The sequence below is a fragment of the Euleptes europaea genome, chromosome 12 (assembly GCF_029931775.1).
Source record: "Euleptes europaea isolate rEulEur1 chromosome 12, rEulEur1.hap1, whole genome shotgun sequence".
NCBI classification, from domain to species: Eukaryota; Metazoa; Chordata; class Lepidosauria; order Squamata; family Sphaerodactylidae; genus Euleptes; species Euleptes europaea.
The window spans coordinates 29,950,279-29,973,912 of record NC_079323.1 but is presented as its reverse complement, the minus strand read 5'-3'; the positions used below and the strand labels follow the sequence as shown (position 1 = coordinate 29,973,912).

The 23,634-nt window shown below is 44.7% G+C and overlaps 1 protein-coding gene and 1 non-coding gene across 3 annotated transcripts in view; one reads left to right on the top strand and one right to left on the bottom strand.

Moving 5' to 3' along the window:
* The window catches only part of LSAMP (limbic system associated membrane protein), a 578,168-nt gene that overhangs the window by 536,087 nt on the left and 18,447 nt on the right, over positions 1-23,634 (bottom strand). The window lies entirely within an intron of this gene.
* On the top strand, positions 22,821-22,892 carry TRNAL-GAG (transfer RNA leucine (anticodon GAG)). Its single transcript has one exon. It is a non-coding gene; the product is annotated as a tRNA-Leu (tRNA).

Genomic DNA, 23,634 nt, shown 5'->3' with positions numbered 1-23,634 from the left:
TAGTGCATTATATGCTGGCACCCGCACCTGCACTTGGCTGCCCATTCCAAAAAGGTACTAAATGCCTCAAAGGCGGCACATGACACCCCATGGGCATCGCCTTGTCGACATACCAAGACCCTTGAAACTTTAAACCTAGCAGACAGAAATCTGCCGGGCAAACTGGCAAAAAGCGAAAGGCCGATTGTATGTCACATTTTGCCAGCAGGGCGCCACGCCCGCAAGCCTGTACCATAGACACTGCCTTGTCAAAAGATTGGTATTTCACCGAGCATAGCTCTGGAGGGATGCCATCGTTCACAGAGTCCCCTCGGGGGTATGAGTGGTGGATAAGTCGAAACTCGCCCTTTGCCTTTTTTGGCACCACCCCCAAAGGCGAGACCCTCAAATTGAGCAGAGGAGGAGTCTGAAATGGGCTAGCCATCCGGCCTGCCCTGCATTCTTTGGCGATCTTGCTAGCGACCACCTCAGGTAATTCCAGGGAGGACTTCAAGTTGCCTGCCGTTCTAGGCGTGCGTGGAGCAAAAAATGGGATCCGAAATCCTCTTTCAAACCCTTCCCAAATGTACCTGGCTGCCCCCTTTTCAGGATATTGTGCTAGCAGAGTAGCTAGTACCTGGAGTTGAATGGGTGTGCAAGCCAGGGATAGAAGGTCGCGCCCTGGAATGTGCACCGCCGCCCGCCAATATTCATCCCCTATTTCCCCAGAATCATTACCAGAAGTTCGCTCACCATCAGAGCTGGTGTCCTTATGGCGCCGCGCTGCACGCCCCGAGGGTCCCTTTTTCCTAGATGCTCCCGCCTTCCGAGTTGTGCGACGTTTCTTTCAAGGAAGACTGGTTGAGCTTGATAAAGACGACGATCTTCTCCGCCTGCCACGGCAGCAGGTCCTCTTACATGCACCAGGCGCGTGTGATTTGTCAGGGTCTGACACTTGTTACTGTCCTGCCCGAGCCCAACTCTTCCACTTGTTGTGCGAGTTGACACACCACCAAAGAAAGCCCCCGCAGGGTATCCATTCCCCATTCGGGAACCCCACTTGTCCCCTCTCCTGGATCCTCCCTGCCAGCCACCTCTTGTTGCCGCCCTGGGGTCACCGCCGCCCCTTGCCCTGAGGAAGCCTGGGTCACAGGCCTGGCAACACCACCTGCACTTTTGTGGCGGCGGGCAGCAAGATGCTCCCAGGACCGGCGAGCGGCCCCCGTTTGGCCCCTGGTGCGAGGAGCAGAGCCCTGCCCCTTGGTGACTGCCTTCTTCCCGGATGGCATGTCCGCGCTGCCTCTCTCTCCCTCCCCAACAAGAGGTCTCCAACCTGCTGCAGTGCACCCCGTTTGGCTGCCCCTGACCATAAGCACCGAAGTCGCTCAGCAGAGGCCCCCAGGGAACGCTCAAACTGCCCCCCTTAGTTCACGGGATGTTCAGCCGTTTCTCCGGCGCCTCCGTCTCCTGCCGCAGACCATTTTTCTCCGTGCTCCCGCCTCTACCGTCAGATCCGCGGAGCCCGCCATCCCTTCGCCTACCACGATGTTTAGGCGAAGCTGTTGTTGCCCCTCTCCAGCTCCCTTTTTATGCCTTGGGGGGGCGAGTGAGCCCTCCCAATTCCCCCCCTTCCCGTTCTGCCACAGATCTTCCCCCCAACCGGCCAGAGACAATCTCCTGGCCAATCGGGTTAGGGGGGGCCTTCCCCACGCCCTCAAGCTTCTCAGCCACGTGCAGCCCAATCAGCAGGCCTGCACCTGACCGGAGAGGGTGGGAAGCTGAACTTCCGATGCCCCTCCACTTGCGTCCGGCCCGGATGTCGCAATCTTGGCTACAGGTAAGTCCTGTAACCTTCTTTTATATAAAAAGCCTGTGCAAGTATGTTTTAGGGGAAAGCTTCCCTAAAACAATATCAGAATTTATTTGTATAGGTTAGGATGCATTTTTTCATAATCACGAGCCAACTGATTCCAGCGTGTACCAAATGACACAAAAAGTTCAGTGGTACCTTAAAGTCTAACAACTTTTATTTCAGTGACATAAGCAGAATGTTTTGGGAGGCAGTCTGAAGGTACTCAGTTTGAGCAAACCTCCACTAACAGATCACTGGCAGATAACTTCATTCCTAAATGATCATATGAATCTGCTTTATAGGACTCATGCTTCTTAAACACATGTACAAATCTGTTTTAATTATTTGAAAGAATATGTACCTTATCAGAAAGGCATAACTATCACAGGCTCTTAGAGTACACGCCTAAGCAGGTCTATTCAAAATTCTACTCAGGTGTAAATAATGGGACGTACTCTTAGGAAGTGTTCTTAAGAATGCACTGTTAGCCTACCAAGTTAGACCAAACAATTCTCCTAAGCATTTAAGCTGCAGAGTTTTGCAACTTCGTATGAAGTATTGAATCATTATTATTTTTAAAATAATGTTTGATCTCTGACCTAAAATAATGGATGTCCTCTTGGAAGGAAAAAAAAAATGTTGGCAACTGGAAATGGTCGCCTGATTGAATTGGCTGAACTACTTCAAAGGTGCTTCCCTTTTCCTTATCATCTAATTACTCAGAATTAACGTATACATAGCCGATGCTACTGGAGACAAGGCAGGTTAGAGAGGCAGTCAAGCCTATTGAGTTAATAATTAATTACCAGGCATTTTCAATCGCAAGCCATTAACCACTTACCCTTTAAAATGGTAATAAATAGTGTGGACGTGTCTAATTAAGGGCCCTGTAAAATATTTTGGAGTGCTGAAGCCACAGCGAGAAAGAAAGAATGTTTGTAAAGAAACAGCCTGTTATTTGAGAGAGAGCATTTATAGCAAGGAGACAATGTTATTATGAAAGCCAGTTTCAATGAAACAGAATTGCTCATTAAACCAAAGATAAGGAAGGTGCATCAGAGATTATTTAATATGCAACTAAGCCATTCTTGATGGATTTTTAGCCAGCTGCCATTGAAGGACTTCTGCAATTTCTATCAGTATTTTGCAAGTATAAAATGGGTTACTGGTTACAGTGGGGCAAAGCAAGACGTGAGGGATGGTGTACAGAGGGACAATTTTTAAAAGCCTCAAAAACTGTGACATGCTTAGTGAATGCCCATTTTATCTGTCATCGTTCTGTCTAAAATCACTTTAGAAGGGCAGTGGGGTGAGGAATGATGGCAATAAGTAAATACATTCATAGGGCAGAATTGGCTGTCTATGAGAACAAGCTTGGTACAGTGGTTCCAGGGTAAGACTAGGATCTGGGAGAAACAGGTTCAGATCCTCACTCTGCAGTGGAAGCTTGCTAGGTTATCTTGATATTCTCATCCAAACCTACCCTGCAGGGTTGTTCTGAGGATAAAATGGAGATGATAACAATGTTAAGTTGCTTTGGGTACACACTGGGGAAGAAGGGAGGGTATAAATGAAAAACATAAATAATGTGTAGAAGTGAGAAGCTGAAGCATTCCTCAGCATGCTGTTACCTTACCTGGTAAATAAGGCCCCATCAATCCTCTATTAAAGGGAAAGGACCTTTTTTCTTCAGGGTTGTTGGGTACACATTGGGGAAGAAGAGACAGTATAAAAGAAAAACATAAATAAATAAGCCTATTCGGGTCTTCTCAGAAGTAAGTTTCATTTTATTAAATGAGGCTTACTCCCAGGAAAGTGGTGGTAGGATTGTAGACCATAACACTTTCCCCCAAACAAAATTACAGACATTGGTTCTTAGGTAATGGTGGGCCATGTCATCCCTTGACAGATGGGAGGGAATGCATGTGGTAATTTTTCAAAAGTCCATAATCATTTGAATATTGCTGTGGGATAAGACAACACCCCTGGAGAAAATAGGTCCTTTCCCTTTAATAGAGGATTGATGGGGTGTTATTTACCAGGTAAGGTAAGGTAAGAGCACAGCATGCTGAGAAAAACTTCAACTTCTCACTTCAGCACATTAAGCCTCTATTAAAGGGGCAGAACATTTTCTCCAAGCCAACTGACACCCCTACCATGGGATGTTCATGCAAAGCATAGGAAGAATGGATTGTAAACCATACCAGATGGAGAAAAGACACTTAAGGAAGGCATGGAAAATGAAGATGGGGGAGATAAGGGGATTTTAGCATTGTCTGGAATTGATTTTGGGAAGACTCCTGTAAAAAAAGTCGCATAAAGAGGGAAATTCCGACAGGTGCTGTTTCTCTAGTCAGTATTTAACATTACAATGGGGGAAATTCCCTCTTCTACGCTACTCTTAAAAATATACAAGTCTTCTCAGGGTCCAAATTGGTACTGGCTTGATTTTTTATGGCTGTTTTAATGGAGTTGGCCTGTGTTTTGACGCATGTGTTTTAACAGTTGTCTTATTTTAATGGTTAATTGTTGTATTAGCTGTCAGTCTCCTGGAGCAGGTGGCATATAACTTTTCTAAAGAAACAAATACATCTCACGGTGCAGCAGAACTCAAGGAACCCCATGCAAGAAATGAAGGGTTGAATTTCACCTCTTGGCTTGAATTAACTTGCCAAATCATTGGCTGCAGGTCTCCGGTTTATTTAAACATTACAACAAATATTGTACAGGATAACTTAAATTTTTTTTTTTTTAGCTTCGCACCACGTTTCATGGTGATATCCTATGCAATTCGCTTTGGCGGGATGCCAATGGCACAGCTGGGAGCGCAGCATGTAACCTTGCGCAGCCGATGACTTTATGCGGACAGCACGTGTCATTTCCTGTAACGATACCTCAGTTCCCACACCTGTAAAATGAAGATAATGAATGTGGACAAACTGACAGGATGACTAGGCGAAGGCAATTCGATAATATTTGTAAAGCACTCTGCTGGAAAGCTGTTTCAATAAAAATGTCCAATATATGCTAATAAACATAAGCATCACCGCCATTCCAAAATAGCTAGCTGCCTACAATAGGTTAATATTTTAATTTGCTTAACAATGTTTTTTCTTTTTTTAGTTTCACTAAATTAAACCACAAGCCTGCAATATACGGTACAGCAGAATACACAATCTGTAATTCCTGTAAGGACCTTGGTGCTGGCAAAAGCACTCAGTAACTCAATAAATTAGAATAATAAAAGTAACGATGAAAGCTCAGGGCAGGAGAGGACAAGCCGGGGAAAAACCCAGGCATAGGTGGACCGTGCAGCACTTGGAACACTGGAAGAACACAGAGTCCAAGCCTCCACTAAATTAAGTGCTTTGAACTGCAGTCGCTGGCAGCCACCGGTGCAGGCAATCAATATGCAACCCCCAAAAAGTCCGGTGGCCCTGCACAGATTTCACACAAGTAACTATAATTCTTGTGTAACTACTTGTATCCCTGGGATTCAGCTAGGGACATCTTTGTCTGACACGCACACTGCAGGACTTCTAGCCTCCAATCCCAAAATGTGTGACCGTATACTGAAGCAAGCTGGAGACCCAAGAGTACATGAGCTACCCGGAATTAGATTTGCTGTACAGCTCAGGGCTTCCTTCAATGAAAATGGCAACTGGCCTGAGCCAGGAATGTAGAGGGAACATCACCTGCCCAGAGGCATACACGTGGTAATCTAAGCGCAGAGTTGGTCCAAGGAAGGATTAGACCTGTCATAGGACTCTCATCTGCTCCGATACACTGTATGTATCATTCCTGGTGCAGTAAATCAAACTGGCTGGGGGAGCAAGCATCCAATTCTAAAAAAGAACATTAGTCTCTTTTAGGAATGATTCCTTCTTGGGGATTTTAACCTATGTTGAACTACAGCAAGGACTTGCATTCTTTTTTTAGATATATTTATTTTCTTTAAGGTGAATCCTTGCTTTCTGAGACATCGTTATTTTCTCTAAGGAGAATTTTATAGCTCAGCTAAGATTGATGCTTTATGAGTAAGGGAGAATGTGTGTGTGTGTATATATATATATATATATATATATATATATATATATATATATATATATATATATATATATATATATATATATATATATATATATATATATATGACTGAAATCAGTGCTCTTACACAAAAGTACACATCTGTACCAATCCCAAATTACTTCCTGAATAATACTATCAAGACCAGTACTCATAGCTTTTCACTCAGACAATGCCTCTTGGCTTGAGTGTACTACCTTCTATACTATTTTGAACAGCCTCTGCTAATTCAATTTGGGAGCTATGTCAAGAGGAGCTGGATCAGCAGATCACAAGGGTATGCCCATATGCCAAGGTCCCATGATATGCTCATATCACATGATCCCAGTTTAGGGCTATAGTTGAAAATGTGGGTTGTGACTAGAGGTGTGCATTTGGTAACTTTTTGGTATTTTTGGTTTTTAAAAAAACCGTTTAAAAATGGCAGCAATAAAGGGAGCCAAAAGAGCAGATCCCAAATAATGCCTTTTTTTTCCAGCATAATTTGGGCCGCTTTGGCCCTACCACCATTTCTCCCCTTCCCTCTTCCTTCCCCCTCTACTTGTCTGCTGGCTGACTCAGATCCACGCCACCTGTCTTCTCTGGACTGTGGAGAAGGCTGGTAGCATGGATCTGAAACAAATTCACACCGCCCTCCTTCTACCGACTCCAGAGAAGAGGGGCAGCTTGGATCTGAAATAAGTCCATGCCATCCTCCTTCTCTGGACTCTGGAAAAGGCCAGCAGTGGGGATCTGAAACCATGCTGCCCTCCTTCTCCAGACTCTGGAGAAGGCCAGAGGCATACATCTGTTTCAGATCAATGCCCCTACTTCGGCAAAGGGGCCGGCGTGGATCTGAAACAAATCCATGCTGCCCTCCTTCTCCAAAGAGAGGCGGCACAGATCTGAAACAAAGCAGCATGGATAGGAAGGCGGGGGCATTCTGATCCCCACTGTCTGTGGGCTCTGTGGAGTCGGAAACCTCAGGCAGCGGGGACAGGAATACCCCTGCCTTCCTATTTCGGCAGAGATGCTAAAATGAAGGCTGGGCTTGCTCACAGTTTAGCATCCCCTCCATGTGGTATTTTTCGGGTTTGAGCTGACTAGCAGAGCATGGAGGCCGAAGTCTCTGAGCATTGTTACTCCCACATACTGATAGTCAAAGGTTTACTGTTTCTGAATGTTCAAGTTCTATTAAATTACTATGGCTAACAGCCAATGATGGACCTATCCTCCATTAATTTGTCTAGCCCCATTTTAAAGCCATCTAAGTTAGAGGCCATAAGAGCAGCCCTCCAAGATCAGACTAATGGCCATGGAAGCACTTTCAGGAGCTTTCCACATAGGGGCCATAATGTGAAAAGCATCCATTCTTCTGAGGGCCCTGGCCCCTCTGATATTCTGACATACTATGTATTATCTTAGAATGTTTGTTTCCCTATTCTGGGTCTTTTAATAGGCCCAGTAGAAAATGCTTCTTTCCCAACATAACATAGACTACACTCCCAGCTGCGGTTAAAACTAAAAATATCGATAACCTGTCTAGTGTGAGAAGCAGAGTGCTGACAATTTTTATATCACTGAAGATTTTAAGTTATGGGATTAGCCATACAGCAAGAAAGTAGCTAAATCTGTACATGTGGCTGCACTTCTGTGATTACAGAAGAGAATATGACAAATGGGTCAGGAAGATTCAGCATAAGACTGTGTACATCAGTTCAGTCTTGTTACTAACCCTGGAATTTGTGTAGGGCCACCTCAGAGCTGAGCTAGGCTACTTCTATCATACTCTTGGAGGAGGAAGAATAGGTGAATAAATTTGGTGTTCTGGTGGAAGGAATAAACAGCATTTAGAATTTTATTTCTGTTTAGAAGTGAATTTTCTCTACCTTCAAGAAAATCTTCATCCGGTCTTTGCAGGACTGGAAGGAAACATGTCTTTTCTTTGCAACTCGGTGGAATGTGCAGAGGCGAGGGAAGAGGTGTTTCATGAGCTTTACTTTGGATCAAAAGAGCTGGGAAACTTGAGGCAGAGAGGAAGGGGAGTTATGAGGCAATGAGGAAAGAATTCTTTTTTGGAAGGAAAAAAAAGCAATAATGAACCCTGCTTGAGTTGCACAGATGGTTTCTCTTTATTTCTGTTTTTGTCTGTAAAGCACATGCAAATCCCTCTGCATATTCCTCTGGAGGCACCTTCCTGTCAGAATCAGGGCTGGAGCTCATATATTTGGAATGAAGCAGGGGATTCCGCAGCAAGTTCATAACACAGAGAGACCATTATGTGGGAAACGGAAAATCTATACGGGTAGCACACTGCAAATGTGTGTGCGTGCCTGTACATAGCTATGCACATGTGCCCACATGTATACAACGCCTTGTTTTCTGCAAGCAGGCCATTTCTCATGCAGCACTGAGACAGACAGTAGGATCAACCCATCCCAGGCTTGCTATTTATTTGTTTGTTGTGTTTTTATCCTTGTTTTTCTCCAAGGAACTCTGGGTGACATATGTGTTTCTCCCCACCTCTGGTTTAGCCTTTCCATCAACAGTCTCAGTTTCTTTGCCTTTATATTTTGCCTGAAAACAATGGTGTGCCCTTTGTGCACCAGCCCCACCCAGGCAGCACTTCAGGGAATGTCAGTTTTCCCTAGAACTAGCACACACTGGCAGCCCGAGCCTCTGTCCCAGAGTCACTTTTCTCAGCTGAACAGAAAGGAGGGCAAGCATGAACTAAAACTCTCTCCACAGCATAAATGGGACATGTTATGTGGGAACATCTGATCCTAGGAATCCATGCCTACAGTTTTCTTCATGAGATTTAACAATGCAACCTGAGGCAGAGAATATGATCCCAGGTCCCAGCTGTCATGCACTAGGGTCCAATTTAGCTAATATGACTCCCCTTGCATCATCCCCTTGAGCACCACCCGATTTCTCCCTCTCCCAAGCTAGGAACCAGAGCTGTTCTATCCTCACTGGCCTCTTCCCTCCAAGCCCTTCAAAGGCCCTAGCCAGGCCTGGGACATGCCCGGAGGCCTTTCTCTACCCATAAACCCTATGGGGGTGTTGCCAAGCCTGTGAGGGACCAAGAGAGCCTTCTGAGCAATTCTGGCCCCATTACTCCCATTCTCTATTCCCAAGGGGGTGCTTCCCAACAGCTGACTGCCAGACAGCTGGCTGTCAAAGGGCCAGCTGTCAGTGGGTGCCTGACGCTTAAAGGGCCAGCAGTCATTGATCAGCTGGCTGGTGTGAGGATCTTTACCAGGTACATCTGGGATATTCTGGGCCTGGTGGATGCCAGATCTGACCATGTGGGGGGCAAGAAGGAGGGGCCTGGTGTTGTCTCTCCCACCCCCAACACAGAGTAACTCCATTGGTTTCAATGGGTTTAGACTGGAGTAAGTGTGAACAGCATTGCACTGTGTCAGCTGCTAGGTTGTTAGTCAGCCACGGAGCTAGAAACAACTGCTGCTGCCAGGCAAAGTTCCAGGCTGATATGAAAGTCCCCCAGGTTAAAGGAAATCAATGGGTAGAGTCATCCAGTTGCCAAAGAACACATCACACCTGATGTCATGACCAAACCACAAGAAGCACTTATACAGCTGAAGGAGAACTGCTGAGTTTGGGAGGCTGCTAGCACCAGTTGCCATGGACTAGGCCCTGGTCTCACCACGAAGCCAAACGTCTCAGTCAGGAGTCCCTTCACCCAAAGGCCTCTTATTCAGGACTCCATCTGGTGGCACTCCTTGAAACAGATGATCTCGAAGAGCCATCACGGGCCCATAATCTCTAAACCCTGCTTGCCAATGGTGACAACACATATGCAGGAATTGCTAGAAAGGCGAAGTGCTGGCGCCCAAACACAGAGCTTAACCCCTTAAGACATTCTCATCCACTCAGAAAGGGAGAAAGTCTTAGGGAACTAGTCTGGCCGGAGTTAGGCACACCTTATCGTTCAAGTGTCAAACACACCCTCCCCCCCCCACACACACACACAATTTCTACTGTGAAGCTTTTCACGTGTCAGGAAATAAAAGTTTATGTGGAAGGAGAGATAAGGTCTATACTTGGCCACCCACACTGAACAGTGCCCTCAAGGGCTCATCTTGGACCCAAATGGTGACTGCCTAAATCCAGGAAGCAACACTGGACACAAAACCAAGCCCCATCACCTTTTCCCACAGCGACAGCCCCAGCAGCACTGTAAGTTCTTCAGGAACCCCTTTTGGTTGCTTGGGCAGAGAATCAGCCCTGTGTGCCAAGCATAATAGTCCGGTGTGCTGCCATTTGAACAAAGGGTGGAGGTTGCCTAATATCCTTATTATAAGGCATAACCATGACAAGGCAAGGGGGGATTATGATTTCTGCTCCTTGTGACCTATCCATGGTGCTGAAGCTCTTGTTTCTGACTACCCTTGTTTCTGTTATGTTAAATTGTGGGTTATTCTTGCTAGAAAACTGACCTATCCCAATTGTCGTTTGCTGTGCCAGGATTAGGATTACCATATGCTGAGATTTGAAGGTTACCAGCTCCATACTTAGTGGCTCCTGGCCATAAGAATGTCTATATCCATTTCAGGTGCCTCTTATTACTCTAATAGAAGTGCCACACATGTGAGGTCCAAGTGGCACCAGTTGGCTCGAAGTGATGTGACACTAATTTTTTTTTTACAGCAACATATTTACAACAGTCCTGTATCAGGAAATGCCACCTAAACAAAATATACACAAGGCAAGGGATGAAGATTTATGAGTGGGCAGCTGTGTCCTTCCCTACTGAAGCTGTGAAGCATGGAAAATGCTTTGAAACTTGGCGCGGTATGCAGGAGGTCACCCCCACTTTTGGAAGAAACAAGATAAATCAGAGAAAGGCAACATGTGACAAGAAATTGACTTTGGCTCCAGACATGGCCCGCCTGCACTCCAGAGCCTGGTAATATTCAGTTTGATTATCTCTCACTTGCCAAAAATGAAGTTTCTCTCTGTGCTTAAAAATCTCTAGGATGAGCCAGGAAGGAATTGATCTGCTGGACTGACATGCTGACAAGAAAACAGAAGTCAAAAGACAGGATGAAAAAAGACATACAGAGATGCAAAAGACACAGAACATGGTGTTGCTTCTACCCAGGTTCACACCCAGCTATAAGTATTTTTAACACAGAAAATATTATGGTGATGTGGTCTTGATCTATTCTTCAGTAAAGCATCTCTTTACACCTTCCAGATATACAGTTCCTCCACCATCCAAATTTTACAGCTTTGAACTGGTTGGTTAGCCAGTGTGGTGTAGTGATTAAGAGCGGTGTTTTGGAGCAGTGGACTCTGATCTGGAGAACCGGGTTTGATTCCCCACTCCTCCACATGAAGCCAGCTGGGTGACCTTGGGCAAGTTACAGCTCTGTTAGAGATCTCTCAGCCCCACCTACCTCACATGTAAGCTGGTTTGAGACTCCTTTCAGTAGAGAAAAGCTGAGTATAAAAACCAGTTCTTCTTCTTCGTCCTTCTTTGATAGTCCAGTCAACCAAAAAGGACCAACACAGCTGAAGTTCCAAGAACCATCATGACTGCATGGAAAGTGACTCATTGCAGTATAAAGGTTTCCTTCTGATTGCAAGGCCTGCTGGTCCCCCAAGCCACTCTCATTAGATATGCTTGTTTGCAGTTGTCAAATCTAATTGTAAGGGCTCCAAATCCATTTAGTTGTTTTGTTGTTCTTGAAAGCTTTTCTTGTTTTCTGTCTAAACTGTAGCTTTCTCCATCTCTGAAGATCACCTGCCATCCCTCCCAGTAAGTCTGTGGTTGGTAACAACATTACTTTGGTCTGCTGCTGTTTAATTCCCCCCGGGACTCACATTATACCTACCCCATAGCTGTTTCTAATTCTAAACCTAACTCATCCTGGATGATATCCCTATAGCAGAGATAAAAGAGATACCATTTTGTTTCATTCTTCAGGCAAAAAAGCCACGTTAAGGAGACATTATACTGGTACACGGTGATGTCATAAATTGAAATGAACACGCAAAGACCAAAATAAATCATGAAATGCAAAAACAAAAACTTTACTGTATGTGAAGTCTGTCCTGGTTCTTCACATATCATAAAGCTGTTTGATACGAAGATTTAGAGATGAACAAAGCCTCCTTTTTTTTTGCATTCCAGAAATTTTTGGCAGAGTCTGGAATTTAATGAAACTTCTGCTGTACTACTGACCTCAGCAGTGCTGCTACAGCCATGGTTGCTTGAGTGGAGATCTGGCCCCAGCAGCCAAGCCCCAGCAGCCAAGCTCCGAAGTGCCAGTGTTGGCATGCTTACCAGGGGTTGTCTATCGCTGCTGTTTCCAGAACTTACCCAGAACTTGCCAGAATGTGGCAGGTCCCAGTTCTACTCTGAACATTGTGTGTGTGTGTAAAGTGCCAACAAGTCGCAGCCAACTTATGGCGACCCCTTATGGGATTTTCAAGGCAAGAGAGTAACAGAGGTAGTTTGCCAGTGCCTTCCTCTGTATAGCAACCCTGGACTTCCTTGGTGGTCTCCCACCGAAATGCTAACCAGGGCTGACCCTTCTTAGCTTCTGAAATCTGACGAGATCAGGCTAGCCTGGGCCATCCAGGTCAGGGACACTCTGAACATTATCCCACCCCAAATTCTGGTTGTAGTGGAATTTGCCACACTGCCAACTTGAAAACACTCTCAGAGAAGTTAGGAATGTTACATAGCTAGGTTTGTAATATGGAAGACTGTCATTCCCACTGGGACACCAGAACAAAGAGGTTAGATACAAGTTCTGGATTGTAAGACCTGCTGAGCGCAGTGGGAGGTGGAAGCCTTGAATTTTACTGCCAGCTCAAACCAAGGTCTTGATGGCTCACTTGCACAAGGTAAGGACTAGATGCACACCCACTCAAGCCTTCATGCCAGTTCTGTTCCTGCTGACCACCCACAGGGATGTCTCTCTCTTTCTCACCCACTCAGGATGAGGGATGGGAAAGGATGTAAAATATGGTGGATGTGGACAGTGCCGTCAAATCACAGCTGACTTATGGTGACCCCATAGGGTTTTCAAGGCAAGAGAAGTACAAAGATTGTTTGCAGCTCCCTGCCTCTGCGTGGACTGAGAGGATTCTGAGAGAACTGTGATTGGCCCAAGGTCATGTGGAGGAGTGGGGAATCGAACCCGGTTCTCCAGATTAGAGTCCACCACTCTTAACCACTACACCACTACAACATGTCCTGTCTTAGGAGATGATGGTTGATGAACTGGGAAGTATTTAATGAGCTTGTGTTTGCTAGTACTCTTGCATCGCTGCTACAGGACATTATTAAAACACTGCCAGCCATAGGTGGAGAGGAAGGTAATGTGTTATTTTGCATAGGAAGTACAAGAAATCAACCTGCAGGAGGAGAAAAAAAGAAATACCATTAAAGGCCAGGGAATTTATCTGACTCAGGACTTCATATGGGCCTTAATTTCAAGGGTGGTGGAAACACACAAATTCCCAGTTATTGGACATCTTATACATCGGCAAAGTGTCTGAGTAAATAAGCACAAAGGGACAGGTCAATAAAGGTATCAACTGGAAATAATTTCTCTTATTCTGGTAGCAAGGTCAACCCCAGCAGGACCAACAACTACTACTTTAAGGCACAGTTCTTTTTTAATCTTTAGGTCAACCTTCTCCTTCCATGCAAGGTCAATAAAAATCAACGAGGATTGCAAGAGGACACTCTAGTGTGCTTGCCCAGTTCCTACAGCAGAAATATTTTTGCAGTGGATGCCTTGTTTCCTTCGCACATAGAAGCGGAAACTGAAGCAACCAGCTGTCAGAGAAGCATCTTGCATTGCGCAGACCACAGCTGCTCCCGCTCCCTGTTTCTGTATTCCTCCTCTCGCACAGAATGAGGCTGTCTCCATCCCTTTCTCTTAACTACTACTGAATCCTGCATTTATATGTCAGCGGCTAAACCCCAGTTACTTGAATTAAGAAGCTGATGGCTTCAGCACTGAAGGAGGTAAAGCCCTTCTGTCATTATAATGCAGAGATCAGTCCCAGCATGTTGTAGGACTCAGCAACACACTAAACCAAAATAACTTCTTCTGATACAACATGCACAGTTATTTCAGATCCAATGGTGATTACAGAAGGTGATGATTAATGTCATTGTATTAATTAAGCTGGTAAGGAATTGTCTTAAGTTCATATTTTATTAATGGGCACCCTTATTATACCACTAGGCAGGCTTGAACCAAAAATACCTCAGGGTGTGAATTAATACAATTGTGACTCTAACTTTTGTAGACTCATTAGTTCCTTTTGTCAGAAAGATACCTATGTGCCAGCATTCGACACAAAGTGGCTGAATAATCCACCCCAGCAAAGTTATCTTCTAGCAAGGTGTGCAAGGATGTTTGATCTTGCCACTCTGAGCCTCTGAAGAAGGATATGACTGGGTGGGGTTGATAATCTCACCCCTCTCCAACACTCAACTATGATACTGGTTCCCAAAGAAAGATGTAGAATATTGGACTACCTTCCCCTATGACTGTAACAAACTCTCAGCCTCTTTTTTCCCCATCTTGGTACTTAGTAGGCCTGTAGGTATGAAGGAGAAAGAAAAGACATTATGAAGGCATCTCATTGCATCCCTATCAGAAAAAAGGTATCTACCTATCATGCTTCTACCTACCTTTTACTCACTGGTCTCACACCTTGATTAAAGCCAGGTATACATAGGCATTAAGTCAAGCAGAGAAAACAAAGTCATCTTTAGGGGACACAGGGAGGGGGGACACTGCCAACTAAGCAACCATCCTCTCTGCCTTGAATAAACTGAAGAACAGAGAAGCTACACTATATAGAGAAGGAGACATTAGATGCAAATGCATGTAACCACCCTCCTCCCATTTTGCTTGAAAAGAGATGCCTTGAGATGAATGATTTGGAGAAGAGGTAGTCCAGGGGGATGGGTGTTTCTGCTATGAAATCACATACTGCTGGTTTCTCCACTTCCTCTGTCTATCAAGACAAACAACACATTTTAGGTCTGCTTACTAAGTGTGTGTGTGTAAAGTGCCTTCAAGTTGCAGCCGACTTATGGCGACCCCTTTTTTGGGGTTTTCATGGCAAGAGACTAACAGAGGTGGTTTGCCAGTGCCTTCCTCTGCACAGCAACCCTGGTATTTCTTGGTGGTCTCCCATCCAAATACTAACCAGGGCTGACCCTGCTTAGCTTCTGAGATCTGACGAGATCAGGCTAGCCTGGGCCATCCAAGTCAGGGTGCCTACTAAGAATGGGTGAACAGATTCCTTATTTTCTCATGCAAAAGTGTGTTCATATGCGCTGCGAACAGCACAAGGTAAAAAGGAGTCAAATGTCATCAGTGTGGCTGATGCCTCTTGGGGGTGATAGCAGGGCTGGCATCAGCTTACCCTGAGACAGCTGCCAGGGGGCATAGCTTCTGGTGGGGCCCACTGCCACTGACCCACCTGTTCACATGCCTCCACTGCTGCCCACCTGCTTGCTTGCAAGAATGGCCATCCATGTTCCCAGGTGAGCATTGTCAGTGAAAGGGCATGTGGGTGGTGCAGACATCTGTGATCATGAGCAGTGAGGGCTGACAAGGGGGTGGGGAAGGACACACAGGAGCATCGATGGACAGGTGGGAAGGAAGGCATGATAGGAGGGCTGGTGGTGGGCAGAGGACAGGAATGGACCCCTCGCTACTCTCTAGAAGAGTTGGTTTTTATATGCCGACTTTCTCTACCACTTAAGGAAGAATCAAGCCGGCTTACAATCACCTTCCCTTCCCCTCCCCACAACAGACACCCTGTGAGGTAGGTGCGGCTGAGAGAGTGTGAATAGCCCAAGGTCACCCAGCTGGCTTCATGTGTAGGAGTGGGGAAACAAATCCAGTTCACCGGATTAGCTTCCACTGCTCATGTGGAGGAGTGGTGAATCAAACCCGGTTCTCCAGATCAGAGTCCATAAATTATTGTAATTATCTACATTTGGGCAAAATTTGGGCACCTTATACTGCTCTGATACATTATGTATTGAGCATCATTACCCTCAGAAGTTCTTCTGGCTCTAGGAACATAAAAATGTGTTCCTGCACATGCACAGCCAGCATTCAGGTTGACCAAGCCGTTTTGCAGGCACTCACACAAAAAGTTCTGTAATGTTCACCATTTACTCTCAATGAAACTTCCATAGAAATGATCATTGATCACTGTGAAACTATGTGAATTACAATACCAGCTGCATTGTAGGCAGGTGGCCCAGAAGTTCTTCACTGTTAAAACATCTTATTCTTGATGAAACTCTTTTTGATGGCTATAAACTATAGAACAAGACCACCTCTCCTTGGGGAACATCTTCCAGTTAGATCAGTTATCTTGATTATTTCTGGCAAATTTCTGGCTGCCTTCACCCACCTAGATTTAAAAGTCCATCTTGTTCCTGGAAATATTTGTTTTGACAGGGGTAGGGGGTGGCTGAATTTCCAAGGGGTTCTTAGCCATGGTGGGCATTAGGAACAATGTTTCTGAGGGGAGAATATAAAACACATGCATGTATCACTTTCAGCATGCAAGGATGCACCAACATTAATAGGTGTGTGTGTGTTGAGGGGAATCTCACAATAGACCCATTTCCCTCAAAAATTTTATCATGACATCTTATAAACATTGAAACGATTTCAGATCATGTTTCTGCCACTAGAAACACATTAGGGTTTTTCCCCCCTACAGGCTCTTTCCAAACAATGTGAACTTCTTCATGCAACAGGGGGAAAAAAATCTTGCCAGAGCTCCCAGATACATACCGAGAATGTGTGTGTCTGTGCGTGTTTTTCCTTTGCTTACAGTACAAATTAGTGACTCCTTCATTCCCCTTTAGGGAAATATTTAAGCTATGGTTAGAAGGTGCATTAGACATTAAGACAGAACCTGCCAGGAACAACCATCAGCCAGTGTGGACATGCAGAAACAAAGCAAAGGGGAGGGAACATAATATTTTATGACAGATATGCAGATTAGCGTGGCAACTTGTAGCAATTCTAATTTACTCTGCAGTTAAAGCCACAAAAACTAAATAAAAAACACAAGGCCTCATTCAGATAACCTTCCTTGTTCCAGAAAGCAGCTTCTTAAGAATTAGCATAGAAAAGAAAACGATTAAGGCAGAGAATCTAAACAGCCTTTTCAACAGAATAAGGGCTGACCTGAAATTTAGAAGAAGGACCAAAGCATTTTGCTGAGAAAGGATAGCAGGCTGATCCGGTATGTGCTTAATTATCTGAGAACTTAAAAGCTACTTCGTTCTTAATTTGCAATGTGTATATTCATACGAAATGACAAGCAGTTTTTTTTTTTTTTTAATATCCTCACATGGTTGCCAAAAGTAGAGTTGATGGCGAGGGTCACAGCTTTCTCAACCTGCTGCTAGAATAACAGGTCACCAAAGAGCAGAGGGCAGCAGGAAAAGAGGAAGACCCAACAAGAGATGGATTGACTCAATAAAGGAAGCCACAGCCTTCAATTTGCAAAATCTGAGCAAGGCTGTCAAAGATAGGACATTTTGGAGGACTTTCATTCATAGGGTCGCCATGAGTCGGAAGCGACTTGACAGCACTTAACACACACAAAAGAGCAGAGCAAGTTTGGGGCATTTTTACATGGCTAACAGCTCCAAACCAAAGTGAAAGAGGGCGGAAGATGGCATGTCTCCTCTTCATATTAAAATGGCATGCTCATGAGATTTCTGAAGGAGATACAAAGAGAGAGGCGGGACACATTTCTTTCAGACCTTCTCCTGTCACCTTCCCTTCCCTACAACAGGCACTCTGTGAGGTAGGTGGGGCTGAGAGAGCTGTGACTAGACCAAGGTCACCCAGATGGCTCCATGTGTAGGAGTGGGGAAACAAATCCAGTTCACCAGATCAGAGTCTGCCACTCCAAACTACTGCTCTTAACTAGTACACCTCAGAGACTTCAACCCTTCCTGAGACTTCCACCTGCTGCTCTATGACGATCAGCAGATGTCATCATGTTGCATGTCTGACAGTACAGGACTGCACTATTAGTCTCTTGCGCTTTGAGAAATGGGGTAGGCCTAGCTGAATAAAACTAGTGTTAAGCAGAGGGGTATGCAGTCACCAATACAGCAGAAAGCCAGTTGGCTGTAGTTCTGCATTTTTATTAGAGAGAGAGGACCTCACTAGGAGTCCCATTGATCTCTATTCCTGATTGAGATTTATCCAGCAGAGGTGTGTGAATAATTTGGCACTGCATAATCAATTCAGTGAATTGTGTTCCTTCTAGAATTTAACAATGCTCGTGGGCAGCTGGCCAGTTCCTTGGACTGATTCAATATCTGAGTGCTCTCAGTGTATTGTTGGAAGAGGAAATTCCCCCCCCCCATTAAACAATGGCAACACATTCGCTGTGATCATGGGATGTTCAACATTCTAGTTCCATTGGCTAGTTTTGTTTGCTTGTATTTGGGGTCACCACCTGGTCTATTATCAACAGGCTTGACTTTTTGGGGGCATCCACGCCCCACTTTAAGCTCAATCTTAAAGCTAATCTGCAGCCAATTGCAATTTTACATATAGACGGCTGGTGACTTTTTTTGTTTTTGTTTTTTGTTTTGCTTTGCTTTTAGAAAAGATGGGAACTACAATCTCGTTTGGTTCATCACAGTCTTCCATTTCCTGATTGGCCAAGTGCAACACCTCTTACCGGGCTCTGCTCTGAAATCTACTGAAGCCTGTAGAAATACATCGATTGCCTGGAAGGGGACTGGAACGAAGATCAGAGACATAATCAAGAAGAAGGTGCTAAGAGAGTCCCTGGAGCTGTGACTCCATCAGGGAGCAGAAACAAATAAGGGCTTTCAAATTATTAACCTTCCTTTCTCTGGGGGCTCCCAGGCACTGCCTGAGGCACCGTTCCTATTAAAATCAGGCTACCAGAACACTGGCTTGGGTACAGGGTTGGGAAGGTAATTTCCTCTTGTCACATTCACATAAAATAATTGTGTGTGCAATCCAAGTTGAGATCAGAGCCACATCTTGTTCATTTAATTGCCTTCACTTGCAGGGCCACCGGGGTAAGGGAACTATCGCCCGCTGCCATGCCAAGCAAACTGCGTGTGCCATTTTTTTTTAAAAAAAAAAGTCACACAGCCTGTCTTGTGTCAGTGCCAGTCGTTGACAAAGTATTTACATTTGTTTTGTATGCATGCATTTGTGTGCGTGAATGTGTGTGCGTGGTGCCAGCTGCAGCAGACACAGTCAGATTGTTTACTCATCTATTGATCGTTTTAAAAATGTGATTTCCATGAACATTAGTCAAGTTAAAAATTCAGTTGCTCAATTATTCTGATGCAGGGGGAAAAAAAGAAGCCGATAAGTAGAAGCATACAAAAGAAACACAGCTGCAACTAAAGTGAGTTCATTTTTATATTGGAGCAAATATTCATGGAACATATTTTTGTGTGTGTGGAAATTGTCCCATTCTAATAACAGACCCTGTGCTATGGCAAATAAAACCGAATAGTGGTAATCCAGAGTAGTGAGTCCTGCATTCCTCCTAGCTATGGTAGTCTCTGTTATTATACACTAGCAAAACATCCATCATTATGATGAGAAGAAGATAGGTGGAGGAAAATCTTGCATATTACATAGACATCCAAAGTGCATATGTGCGTACACTGCATCATGAAAGAACAGCAACCATTCACTGATATCAATGGGTATCCACAATGTACAGACGAAACTTGCGTTCTGCTTTTTGTGGCTCCAGTGTCTAGGGAAGAGGAGTCAGGATTTGCCCTCTCTCAATTGTGTCCCAGGCTACAGCCCATTTACAGTGTCTCAGAGAATTCAACGAAGACCACTGAGGACCAAGCCAGTCCACAAAATCACACAAGGTTAGAAGAGACCACAAGGGCCATCCAGTCCAACCCCCTGCCATGCAGGATCCCACAATCAAAGCACTCCCGACAGTCTAATCTGCATTGTTCCACAATGGGTTAGAGTTTTTAGGGAGATGAGTGGAATCTTGGGAATTTTGAACACATCACACTTTATTTATTTAAATTACATATATTGTTTTTCACAAAGTTCATAATGGTTTACAAGTAGGGTTGCCAGGTCCCTCTTTACCACTGGCGGGAGGTTTTTGGGGTGGAGCCTGAGGAGGGCAGGGTTTGGGGAGGGGAGGGACTTCTATGCTATAGACTCCAATAGCCAAAGTGGCCATTTTCCTTAGGTGAACTGATCTCTATTGGCTGGAGATCAGTTGTAATAGCAGGAGAGGTCGGCAACTCTATTTACAAGAGTTACAGAAAAACTATCAAAATCCAAATGAAATATTAAATATACACCACACAACAATGCTCAAAATGCATTAATACAGGCCACAACTAATATAAAAGAATAATCACAACATAGCAACTAGCCAGACAAGAGATGTCTTCAAGGGTTGCCCCACCATTGCATTACAGTGGTCAAGACTGGAAATTACGGAAGCATGGATCAGCACAAGTTTAGAAATGCCCAGAAGGAAACAAGAGCCCACACTACAGATGAAAGAAAGCATTCCTAGTGACAGTTCCAACCTGCTTTTCAAAAAGAAAGCCTGCGAACACTCCTATGCTCTTCACTTGATCACACTGTGTAGCCATTATCCTAATTATCTCAAGAAATAATGCCCTCCAGGACACTGGCTTTCCCTACCAGCATCACCTCCAACTTTCCTGAATTCGATTTCAATCTATTTATTCTCCACCACTGTACCACAGCTTTTAGACAGTGCCTAGGATTGTTCTGCCACCACAAGCTTGAACATCTAACCCCCAATGTGATTATAGGTCACCAGTCTAAAATTGATCAGATCTCCCTTATCCAAGTCAGAATGCTTTTAGTCGTGTATTTATCACTGCTCCTTTCAACACCCAAGGTAAATTATGACTCTTCTAATAAGGCACTGAAAATTCTGGCCAGTAGACCTCTCTGTTCTTGACTTCACCAGCCAAGGATATAATTTGCGTGTGGGGGGTCTCATAACCTAAGCAATCTGTTGACTCTGTGAAGAATGGGCAACAGAGCTCAGTGAGGGGGGGAAGCATGGAGTTTCAGGCCCATTTCCTACAACCCCAAAAGGACAAGGTTTCCCAAAAACAACTCTGTCAGTGGTGCCTGATCCACCAACCTGCTCACTGTGTCTTTCCCCCCTTCCCTGCCCTCCCACCTGATATTTGTGCTTGCTCGTTCTTCCCTTACCTTGACTGTTTGCTTCATTTGCTCTCTCTTTCCTCTCTGGCTCTCCTTTTTCCTCTCTTCCTATTCCCTTTACCTTCTCCCCTTATCCTTCACAGCCCCTACATCATCTCCTCCTCCTCTTCTCTTTCCTATCCCCTATTTCTTCTGCTGTGGGGGGCTGCACAACTTAAAACTGTGGTCCCTTAACCCTCTATATGAGCCACATTATAGCGCTGGCATGATGTTTTATTCCTTCTCACATCCATAATACTTTTAATATATAAAGTGCTTTATGAAGTTTATTACATTTTTTCTCCCAGCAAGCCCTTATGAAACAGCCAAGGGTGCGCGAGAAAGAGAACAACTTGCCTGGGGCTACACAGTGAGTTTTATGACTTGGGAAAGATTTGTAAGTAGGTCTTCTGCACCCAAACCCCACCCATGATATGTACAGCTACAGCTCATTTTTATATAATGGAAGCATTTTAAGTTCTGCCGATGCAGAAGATAAAACTGAAAGGAAATAAGAGAAGACTCGGTTTGAAGTTGCCTTAAAATAAGTTATAGCTTCTGCCTACCTTGAGATATTGCCCTCTTTGATGCCTGCTTCCTGTCGCTTCCCACCCACCCCTTCCACAGTTTTCATTTGTTTCTTTCCCTGCATTTCAGATACATGAAGGGAGAAAAACTGCTACAGTTCACCAGGGAGGCTCAGCTGAAGCCCCAAAGACAGGAGCTGTTTGAGCTGCTGCTTCTTTCTCCATAAATACAGCTGAGACTATGACTGGGTAATTGGCTAAGTGCCTGTCAGCTTAATAACGGAGAGGGAGAGTTGTACTTACTATTCAAAGCCATGGAAGCTTCCTGCCAGTGGATTTCAACATGGGTTTTGTTTCGCTAGGCTAGCAAAGAGAGCAAGTGGACACAGGGTTCCGAGGAGCTGTCTCCCCTGGCTCTAGTCTTACACACAGCAAATGGCATGGAAAAAACACAGCAGGAAACAAGCAACGTAGAAGAGAATAGAATTCACGCTGGCCTTATGCACTCATCTATCACAGTTCATGCCAGCCAGGCAATCCTAGAGCCATGTTTGCTTCCAAAACTTTAGGTTGCACTAGCAGCTAGGAAAAGTGGGCAGCTGCCAAGTAGGGATGCATACAGAAATTATATTCAGGTTCAGCTCAGTTTGCTAGCTAAAAATGGGGAGGGGGTATCATTGTCAGTGCCACCCTAAGCCAAAGTTACACCCTTCTAAGCCCAATGACTTCAGTGGACTTAGAAGGGTATCTCTGTTTAGGACTGTCACATATGGAGGGCTGCTAATCAATTCAGCAGCCATTTCCATTCCATTCAAAGGGAATTTTATTATTATTATTTATAACATTTCTATGCTGACTTTCCACCCAAATAGGGATTCCAAGGCAGCGAACATCGGGACATTAAAACATTTGAGCATTAAAATAGTATTTAAAATAAAATATAAAGAATTCAATAAAACATATAAACATACAAACGCACAGTATGAAAGGCAGGGAGGAGAGCCAATAAGAGTTCGTCGTCCTTCAGGGGCCTCTTGCAGATGCCTGGCCTCAGGATGGCTAAGTAAGCTGTCACCAGGACAAGGGTTTTCTCTGTTGGGGCCCCTACTTTAGAGAGGGGCTGTGGCTCAGTGGTAGAGCATCTGCTTGAGATGCAGAAGGTCCCAGGTTCAATCCCCAGCATCTCCAGTTAAAGGGACTAGGCAAGTAGGTGATGTGAAAGACCTCTGCCTGAGACCCTGGAGAGCCGCTGCCAGTCTGAGTAGACAATACTGACTTTGATGGACCAAGGGTCTGATTCAGTATAAGGCAGCTTCATGTGTACACTGTAGAGTGCACTCTCAGATGACATCCATGCCCTGCCAGATTTGTTTAGTTTCTGCATGGCATTTAAGGCTGAATTGTTTAGGTTGGCCTTTGGGATGTAATCCAGAAGTCTGGGGCGTTTTACTAGTGGGATTGTGCCAGCTACATATTTTAATAGTTTAATGTTTTAATATTAATACTTTATATTCGTTAGCTGCTTTTATGTTGTTTTAACTCACTTATACTATTTTGATATTGCAAGTCACTGCAAGACCCTTTGGGTGAGCAGAAATTAAAAAATAAATCAAAAAATTAAAAAAAAATTGGAAGTACGCCAAACAAAACAAAAAAATTGTTCACCCACTGGTGGAAGACAACATCAAAGCAAGAGCGGGAGGGAGTTCCAGAATTTGGCTCCATGACCGAGAAGGTCCTTTCTTGAGTTGCCACCCATATAGCCTCAGATGGCACCCAAAGAAGGGCCTCTGAAGATGATCTGAGAGGAAGGGGAGGTTCATATGGGTGACGATGGCCCTTAAGGAATTCTGGCCTCAAGCCGTATAGGACTTTAAAGGTCAACAGAAACACTCATTGGCCTTTAAAGCTGTACAGAGCCTCAAAAATC